Source organism: Cyprinus carpio, chromosome B11 (assembly GCF_018340385.1).
Source record: "Cyprinus carpio isolate SPL01 chromosome B11, ASM1834038v1, whole genome shotgun sequence".
NCBI classification, from domain to species: domain Eukaryota; kingdom Metazoa; phylum Chordata; class Actinopteri; order Cypriniformes; family Cyprinidae; genus Cyprinus; species Cyprinus carpio.
The window spans coordinates 21,070,721-21,081,713 of record NC_056607.1 but is presented as its reverse complement, the minus strand read 5'-3'; the positions used below and the strand labels follow the sequence as shown (position 1 = coordinate 21,081,713).

Genomic DNA, 10,993 nt, shown 5'->3' with positions numbered 1-10,993 from the left:
CAAATGTAAGTCCGTGATTTTTAAGTAATTGTAATCGGGTACAACTTAAAACCATGTATCTGAATTAAGATAGCAGCATAATTACAAGAAAATAATACCTTTAATCTCACAAACAAAACCACCTATCAGATTAGGTGTTCTGACAAATAATGCTACCTATCAGATTAACTGTTATGCTACCAACACTGTATTTATACTACTGTAAAGGTAGGTTCAGGGTTGGGGTATGTGTACATGTTATTGCATAGTCTCTACATCACCCTCATCCCAAATATCTCACACAAGAACATTAAAAATATATTTTAATAATGTGTTGATTTTGAAATATGTGAAAAAAACTATAGTGCATAATGTAGCGGGACCTTTCTTCGCCTGCTCTATTCCTTTAGTTTCATCTCAGTGAGCTCCTGTCATGTAAGTACCTGATCCTCATTATGGATGAAAGCAGTCTGGAAGAAGCCATCAAGAGCTACAGTGCTCTGCTTCAGCAGGTGGAGCTGGCCTTATCTGCTGGTTTGGGCTCAGCGGAGCAGGCTGACCTCCTGAAGCTAAAGGAGGACCTGCAGCAGCTCATTGAGTCCAGCCTGGTGTCTGTCAAAAAAAGCCAGTTGCTGGCCTCTTTGGAGGAGCCTTCGACAAACCAAAATGCCACATTTGTTACTCAAGAAACGGCTTTAGAGGATGAGTTTGCTGCTTTCTATGCTGAACTGTCAGAGGACTCTGCTGAGGAAAAACAACGCTGAAACAGATGAGGAGGAAGAGGTGGATATAAGTGGAACTAAGGTACGTGCTCCTTACCGTACCTCATGGGCAACCCTAGAGTACCATAATGCCATGGTGGTCTGCCCTGAAGAGCCAGAAGGAGAGGAGGCTCGAGTCTGGCTGCTTTACCTTCATCCCACAAACAAATCCATGAAACCCTGCGGCTTCTACCTTGAGGGCAAGTGCCGCTTCGTGGACAACTGCAGGTGCTGTCTTTTACGTCTTCAGTTTTTAAAAAAAACAAATAAATAAAAAAAAAAAAAAAACAAAAAGTGTGGAGTTTTGATATTTTTTGACTGCCAGATATTATACTTTTCACAGATAAACAACACATAAAAAAAATACAAATTAAATACATTAAAAAAACTTTTATACCATTTTCAACAAAAGTTGAAATTAAATTACGTAAAAATACATGAGTGCACACTTCTTAATCAATATTTTCATAAAAATTGCATATATTAAAAGGTAAAACATTTTATTAAAAGGTAACATTTATTGTTTTATAAATTGTACATATATTTATACATACATAAAATACTTTATTTTCAAACTTTTCAATAATGTCATGATGTTAAAAGTAATTTTATAAAAATCGTATCTATTTTTTAAATTATATATATATATATATAATTAATAATCATAAAATTCTTTTTTTGTTGAAAATATAATTTATAAATGCATTTAATAATTACCCAAATAAAAAAATTAAATGTTTTCATATAACTGTTTTATTATTATAACTATTGTTTTATTATCATAAAACTATATTTTCATGTTTTTTTTTTTTAATATTCTCTCTCTCTCTCTCTCTCTCTCTCTCTCACTCAAAATAAAGCTAAATATATACAGGTCCTTCTCAAAAAATTAGCATATTGTGAAAAAGTTCATTATTTTCCATAATGTAATGATAAAAATTAAACTTTCATATATTTTAGATTCATTGCACACCAACTGAAATACTTCAGGTCTTTTTATTGTTTTAATACTGATGATTTTGGCATACAGCTCATGAAAACCCAAAATTCCTATCTCAAAAAATTAGCATATTTCATCCGACCAATAAAAGAAAAGTGTTTTTAATTACAAAAAAAGTCAACCTTCAAATAATTATGTTCAGTTATGCACTCAATACTTGGTCGGGAATCCTTTTGCAGAAATGACTGCTTCAATGCGGCGTGGCATGGAGGCAAATCAGCCTGTGGCACTGCTGAGGTGTTATGGAGGCCCAGGATGCTTCGATAGCGGCCTTAAGCTCATCCAGAGTGTTGGGTCTTGCGTCTCTCAACTTTCTCTTCACAATATCCCACAGATTCTCTATGGGGTTCAGGTCAGGAGAGTTGGCAGGCCAATTGAGCACAGTAATACCATGGTCAGTAAACCATTTACCAGTGGTTTTGGCACTGTGAGCAGGTGCCAGGTCGTGCTGAAAAACGAAATCTTCATCTCCATAAAGCTTTTCAGCAGATGGAAGCATGAAGTGCTCCAAAATCTCCTGATAGCTAGCTGCATTGACCCTGCCCTTGATAAAACACAGTGGACCAACACCAGCAGCTGACATGGCACCCCAGACCATCACTGACTGTGGGTACTTGACACTGGACTTCAGGCATTTTGGCATTTCCTTCTCCCCAGTCTTCCTCCAGACTCTGGCACCTTGATTTCCGAATGACATGCAAAATTTGCTTTCATCCGAAAAAAGTACTTTGGACCACTGAGCAACAGTCCAGTGCTGCTTCTCTGTAGCCCAGGTCAGGCGCTTCTGCCGCTGTTTCTGGTTCAAAAGCACACACCTGTGCACGGTGGCTCTGGATGTTTCTACTCCAGACTCAGTGCACTGCTTCCGCAGGTCCCCCAAGGTCTGGAATCGGTCCTTCTCCACAATCTTCCTCAGGGTCCGGTCACCTCTTCTGGGCTGTTGTGCAGCGTTTTTTTTGCCACACTTTTTTCCTTCCCACAGACTTCCCACTGAGGTGCCTTGATACAGCACTCTGGGAACAGCCTATTCGTTCAGAAATTTCTTCCTGAGTCTTACCCTCTCGCTTGAGGGTGTCAATGATGGCCTTCTGGACAGCAGTCAGGTCGGCAGTCTTACCCATGATTGCGGTTTTTGAGTAATGAACCAGGCTGGGAGTTTTTAAAAGCCTCAGGAATCTTTTGCAGGTGTTTAGAGTTAATTAGTTGATTCAGATGATTAGGTTAATAGCTCGTTTAGAGAACCTTTTCATGATATGCTAATTTTTTGAGATAGGAATTTTGGGTTTTTTCATGAGCTGTATGCCAAAATCATCAGTATTAAAACAATAAAAGACCTGAAATATTTCAGTTGGTGTGCAATGAATCTAAAATATATGAAAGTTTAATTTTTATCATTACATTATGGAAAATAATGAACTTTTTCACAATATGCTAATTTTTTGAGAAGGACCTGTATATATACACACACACACACACACATATATACATATATACCTTTTTCCAGGTAGTGGTGGTCTATGGTGGCATTTTTGTTTTATGTAGCTGTTTTGTTGACTAATGTGTGTGTTTTTCAGGGAAGGAAGGACAGAGATTGCTACATGATATCATTTGTGTGTTACCCTCCCTACAACTTACAAGACAGAGAGCGATTCCTTATTGATCCCCAAGGGGAGATTTAATGGGATATAGCAACTTCATCTAACATAGACTGTAGAAAAACACAACAGTATGTGCACTCGATCAGGTAAAACAGAGCAATACATTACAGGTGTGCATGAGTCATTGTGCTTCTCTTTGTCCAGAGATTGAAGGTGGCTTGTACACAGTGAAATTTCAACTCGCTGCTGTTGAAGGAGGCTGTGCTGGAGGCTGATGGGATCATTCCTACTCTTCGCCAAGATGATGGTTCCTCCTCTTCCTCATCGGACTCTGAAGATGATACAGACCAGTGTGATGCCGCCTCTGCTAAAGGTGCATAATTACAACATCCTCTGGAATATTGTGTACTGGAGTGTCCGAGGAACATATCTACTACATAGGAAATATATCTGGGTCAATCTTTTTAAAGACCCATTTATACTCTTTATAAAAAAATAAAGAGTATAAAAAACAACATATATTTTTAATCTTTAGAATATTTTCCACTGTGTCATTATTTTCATTGCAATTAAGCCCATTCCTGTCAATTCTCATAACTGTAATACATAAAACAGTATTCCATTATATACCATTAAGAAATTTTGGGGATTTTTTTGTGTTTGAAGGAAGTCTCTTAAGCTAACCACAATTCTGCAGCACTTTTTTGGCATTTATTTATTTATTAAAAACCGTAATATTGTGAAATATTATTACAATTTAAATTATTTTAATATATCTTCAAATGTAATTTATTTTTTGTGAATATTCAATAGCCATTTCTCCAGTCTTCAGTGTCACGATTGTTTAGAAATCATTCTAATATGCTGATTTGGTGCTCAAAAAACATTTATTATTGTCAATGTCAACTGTTTTTGTATATTTTTTGATAAACTGTGATACATTTTTATTTCAGGGTTTTTTATAGTGAGATATTACTGGGAGGAGAGATGCTATTAGTTAGTATTATGCTGTTTTGAAATTAGTGCTGTTCATTTGGCTACTGAAAAACTTAACTGAATAGAGGTTTCTTTCTCTCCAGCACTCACATTGTTTTTCTCTTTCTAAGTTTGTTTTTCATTGCTTTCTCTCTCTGTCTTCAGGGATGCGACGGTGGTCAGTCGTATCGAGGAGAAGCTCACTGCTGAAGCAGCTGAAGGCTCAGGAACAGACCATTCAGAGAGAGCAGAAGAAAGCAGACACGCAGAAGAAAATGATTGAATTCTGACAAATCTACTGTCTTTTTATGCTGTTGGGATTTTGTTTAGTGTGTATAAACAAAACATCTATTAGTTATATCAAAACTTTATAAACATGTCTATACGATAATGAATGTGTGAAATGCAGTTTTATTTGTTTAAAGCTTTTATATTATATTATAATATTATATTCAATGAAAACTTAAATGGAAATTAGAAATGTTGTATTGGTAACTAACCAAGTGCTAAAACTAAAATTTAATTAAAACTAAATAGAAATATAATAGATGTCCTTGCGTTGATCAGACGGTCTAGCAAGGGTTGTTAACTAAAACAGAAACTAAAATTAAAACCAAGAACATTTTCATTACTTGAAATAAGCATTTACTCAAATAAAATTAAATATAAAAAACGTTTATATTTCGGCTTGTTGCCAAGGCAACAATTCTCATTTTAATTTTCTGTAATTTGTCGTAGGCTACTTAAATAAATAAGACCAAAACTGGAGTACAAATGAATAAAAACCATTTTAAAATATATAAAACAAAAACTGCTAAAAATGACAAAAACACAAGTACTAAAACCTGAACCAAAATGAAAATGTAAAATATAAACATGAAAACTGTTTCAAAATATTAGATTAATAAAAGCTATTTTTAAAAGCATGCAGCTCATATTGTTAAGCTCAAAGTACTTAATTTTTGATGCAAATTCTAGTATATGCATACAACAAGTGCATAAACTCCATATATAACCATATAAAACCATGGTTCCCTTCCTGATTTAGTGGTTTTGGCTCATGACTGGAAACCTGGAAACCAGAAGGTTGCTGTTTCGGTTCATTTGAGGAGCCATCATTGTGGCCTTGAGCAAGATACTTACTCCCAGGTTGCTTCAGGGGCACTGCTATTGTAATAAGGTCACGGCACTGTTCTATGCATGTCGTGGAAACATATTTAACTCACCTGGTCATGTGGAAGTAAATAAAATCTAATTCTAAAAGTCAGAGCTTTGGCCTAGTGGTTAACACACACATGCTCTGCACTGCTCAGTCCAACTTGTGACATTTACACTCCTCTCCTCATCGTTTTCTGACCTTTCTCTCTCTAGCCATACAAAGTGGTACACATGTCTAAAATAAAAAAACATGGTCAGGTTAACATGGTCATAATATGCTATAGTTCAAGGAGTGATCATTACTTTCATCATAAAATAATAATTTTATTATGAAATATAACTGTACTTTTTAAATTATGTAGCAGCCTGTCATTATTGTCAACAGGTGAAGATGCTGTTCTTTTGGCATTAGAAAGCGCTGTCCAGAATGGCCACTGGTTATTCCTGAACAATGACTGCTGGGATGAACAAGTTAACACAAGTAGTGTACAGCACTAATAGCCATGCAAGCTACACCTACAAGACTTCATTATCTCATTCTAAACCACCTGGGTGTTTGACAGATTTGGAGACAGATGGTCGACTTCTAAATGCTGGAAGTGCAGGGATATTTGTGCATCCCCAGTTTAGACTGTGGCTCATAACCAAAGGTGACAGACCTCACTCTGTCCCAGGTAGGGAAAGCTCTGCTCATTACACATCATGATGAGTGAAACATCTGCATTGTGGTATAATGAATACTGTCAACATGAACCATATATATGTTTTGTGCATCTAGACTTATTGTGAATGATTCGTGAGTTAAAATAAAATAATTTGTTTCCGCAATATTTCTCCAATAGCCAAATATCTTTTTAAGCACTATTTAAGCTGTTGTTGTAAGTAATGTGGCCTTTCTAAGATATTTTTAATAGCTAACAGTTATTTAATGCCATGTCCTAATAAATTTAATTTTACCTTTTAGACCTCACTTCAGCTTAATATTTAGTAAATGAGAGAAGTCACTGTAATATAATACAGTTTTTAAAAAAAAAAAAAAAGAAAAAAAGAAAGAAATTAATACTTTTATTAAGTAAGGACATTTTAAATTGATCAAAATAAATTGACATTATAAAGACATATATAATGTTACGAAAGATTTCTATTTCAAATAAATGCTGTTTCTATTCATAAGGATGTCCTCAAAAAATAAAACAAAGAAGAATTATCAGTTGATAATAGTACAAATGTTTCTTGAGCAGCAAATCTGAAGGATTTCTGAAACATGTGACACTGGAAACTGGAGTAGTGATGCTTAAAGTCAGCATTGCATCACAGAAATAAAATACATTTTAAAATATTTTACCATGCAAAACATAATACAATGTTGTAAAAAAGTATTTCACAACATTACACTTTTTATTGCATTTTTAATCAAATTAATGCAGCCTTGGTGAGCAAAAGAGACTAATTTCAAAAACATTTTAAAGGGATGCCCATTTTCAACAAGTTGCTATGATTCTATAGGGCTCTGTTTTTACCTTGTCAGCTCTTCATCTGATGTCCCCTTTAAAATCTTACCAACCCCAGACTTTTGAACGCTGGTTAATGTAACAAGATCAGGTCTACATTTAAAAAAAAGAGAAAGTAAATCAGTTGATCCTGTATGCAGCATACAAATGCTCTCTGATGTGTATAATCCATAATCTGATACATTTGCTGTTAGGATTAGAGCCCCGCACTTGGTGTGTGATTCCTCCTGGGACCTGAGGGATTAATTGTGGTCCTCAGTTAAAAAGACACCCCCCTTCTCCTCTCATGACTCTGTCCTGCTGTAGAGACAAACATTCAAACACCTGGGCCAAGGGCAGCTTTACCATTGGTGAGGATTTGAACAGATATCGGTGCGAGAAAGTTATAAAACATTCTAACTCAAAAAAATTTCCATTTATAGGACTCAGGAAGATCTACTTGCTCTGACCGATGCACATCACTGCATAACCAAACACTGTAGTGACCTTGCTGGAGCATTGGAGTACAAAGCAGGTACTGCTGGGACATGAACTGCTTTTAAATTAATCGACTTGGTTCGATACGAACTTGTTGATGTTGGTTGATCTGTTCTCTCCACAGGTCCCCTGGTTTATGGGAGCCACATGTCAGACCATGCTGATCTAGCAGCTGTGCAGAATGTGATCAAGGCTTCTCTGTGAGATCCATCTACATTATGGGGGCATGGCCAACACATTCTCTCAGATATCATTAACTTTACAGGAAGATTTGGCAAACACTCTATCACTTAAATATCCATAATAAGCTATATAGCAGAGGTTCTCAACCAGAAGGCCCGGGACCCAGCAATTTTTAAGTTTTAAGATAAATTAATTAATTATTATTATTATTTAAGAACCAGCATTCCCATGATTTTAGAAACTTGCATGTATGTGGTAGCTAAAGTTTATTATTTCTAGACATGGAGAAGTCATGAATACAGTCTTAAACAGCCCATGCTAATTAGAGTTAACTAAAACTAAAACCATAAAAAAAAATTGGTCCCACTTTATATTAGGTGGGCTTAACTACTATGTACATACATCAAAAAAATAAGTGCAATGTACTTATTGTGTTCATATTGTATTGCAAAACACTTCTGCTGCTATTGAGGTGGGATACAGGTAAGGTTAGGGACAGGTTTGGTGATATGGGTAGGTTTAAGAGTGGGTTTAGGTGTAAGGGATGGGTCAACAGTGTAATTATAATTGTAAATTGTAATGTACATGCAGGTATTTTTAAAAATATAAGTACAATGTAAAAACATGCATGTATGCAAGAAGTGTATTGTATTAAATGATTAATTTAAATGTAAGTACATAGTAGTTAAGGCCACCTAATATAAAGTGGGATTAAAAATTTCATTACTTGAAATAAAATAAATGTTAACTGAAATAACATAAAATATAAAAGCTTGAACTTATTTTATTTCAGCTATTTAAGAGAACATTTCTCATTTCTCATATCTCATTCTCATATATGTAAATATTTCTAGTTATGGCAAGCTCTTAAATATTTTGTTGGGTGGAAAAAAAAGTCCATAAATGATTGGTAGAGTCATATAAATTCATATTTAGCTCTTACAAGTAAAATTCTGAAATTTTAAATTCTAAATACTTTAGTTACTTATTTTTATCTATGGATGCTTCTAGTTTTCTGTTTTCTTAGAAACAAAACTTATATATTATATATATATTATATTAGCTTCATGGGGCACTTGTGGGCCTTAAAGTCAATACGTCCCTTAACTGTCACACACTCATATTTTTGCAGAAGCTGGGGGCCGGTTGAAAGACTTTTACTAGCTGTTTACTAGCTGTACAGACCCATCCATTCTTGGCTTTAGTTCAATATGAAATGAACTGGTGAAGCTAAAAAGTCACAGATTCAACATTCTTCTGCATCAATCACAGAATATCTTTGCTGATGTCAGAGGAGACACCAGTCTTTTATACAAGCTCAAGAACGTCCAGACTATAGGACGGCTTGGGAAAGGCTGCTAACTTTACAAGAAAGTTGAGGAAAATGGACATTGGCATGGGAATGGAATCTGCTTCTCTTGGTCTGTTGCATTGTTTCTTCCAGGCAGAGCAGGAGCGTCTGAATGCCCTGGTGTCTTCTCTCCTTTTAGACAGTTTTCAGCCTGTTAAATATAACATGACAAGCTCCACTGCTGCGTATCTAACATCATCAGCTCTCTCACGTCTGGAGACTCAAGCAGACCAGCTCAGGTCATACCTGTGGGAGGAGTCATCCAGTATTACACCTCAGGTTTATCGACTGGCCTCCTTTCTCAATCCCAGAGGCTTTCTGGCAGCACTGATCAGACATGCAGCCCACATCCAACACAAGGATATCAGTCTTTATGGATTGAATTTTAAGGTAAATCTCAGTTTTTCAAACACAAACTGGACTGATCCACCGGATAAATATTATTTGTTTGCTTGTTTGTCACCAAATCCTTATCCAACTGGAGAAATTCATTGTGTAAAAGGTGGTTAATTTTCATTTGGTAAATATTTAGCTCTTTACATTTCTAGAAATCTGAAATATATTATCCTTACAATTTGGATTTTAATGTAAATTTAAGTTTTTTAAACACATAACACAAATTGTCACTATACACTGTGTTCCAAATTATTATGCAAGTGATATATTAATAGGATTTTGGTACAATAAAGAGTCAGATTTTTGTTTGTGTGGTTTTTCACATCTTTTTAGATAACTGGTATCAATCTCAGACAGGTTTGGTCAATAGTTTGCCAGGTCTTCTTAGGTAAATGGAAACCCTACTTAAAGAGGTTGTTCCAAATTATTAAGCAAGTTACAGTTCTCATAAAGATTTTTTTATTTTAAAGATCTTTCTGAATATGAAAAGTATGAAAAAAGGCAATGTCTTGCAAAAGGCATCAAAACAAACAATATTTTGTGAAAAGCAAATAGAGATTATTGAACTGTCAAAAGATTTGTGAGTGACTTAGAGCACAGAAGATCTTGGTCAGATAAAGATTTATTAAGGATAGTTTCTGTTAAACAAATGAACTGTATTGTAATATATTAACTATATTAACATTAGATCAAAGTTAAGAACAAATTTATGTTATTACATGTTTTTTTTTTTTTTTTTTACAGTTATCCTGTGCATATTAATAATCCATGCCATTTTTAATGTGAGTTTATTAGAATGAGACTCAGTGACTTGAACTTATAAAGCTCAAGCTGCCTTTTCCTACTCATTAACTGATCCGTTACTGACTCAGATGCCTGCAGGAGCAGAACAACACTAGAGACTCCATGAACACTCAACTCCTCAGGTCACGTCCTGTTGCCCACCGAGTCCCTGAGCAGATGGAATGGAAGGTAGACTTTCACCTCCTTCATTACACCTCTCCTCTTTTTTTTCCCTTCTCTTTATCACAGCTCTTGTCCTTCTGCAGACACAGTCTCGTGGGCTCTCGTTTTTTTTTTTATGCATGCTGAAAATTATCACAATCTGTTTTTATGAGCAAATAAACTCATCTACATCTTGGATGGTCTGAGTACATTTTCCTTTTTAGGTAAACTGTTCCTTTAACTAGAAAAACCTACAGTAACCGCTGAAACCGGTTGACCAAGATAAAAATCAGACACCAGCATCCAAAACATGACATGTGCTGGTGAGCAGACTGGCCTTTCCGCAGGGTAAAGGGGATTTCCCTTTTGAAATTGTGGATTATCCACAGTCCAGCCTCGATAACAGGCAGTGATCTCCTAGAATCAGATTTGAAACCTCATTTAGAAAATGCATTTATGTATTTATAAGTAACAACATTACTTTGTGTTTACTGACACATACCTGTACTTTCAGTTTTCTCAAAATCTACAAATACTAATAGTTATTATTAATGAAATCATTAGTCATTAAATTCAATACCAAATATATGTGGCTTTTTCTGCAGATCATTTATATTTGGCCGGTTGACGTTTGTTTAAGTATTTATGAACCAAAGCAG

The 10,993-nt window shown here is 35.2% G+C and overlaps 1 pseudogene; it reads left to right on the top strand.

Annotated features, from left to right (window-relative positions):
• The first annotated feature begins 157 nt into the window (after nt 1–157).
• On the top strand, nt 158–1,087 carry LOC109098252 (annotated as a pseudogene).
• The last annotated feature ends 9,906 nt before the right edge of the window (nt 1,088–10,993 follow it).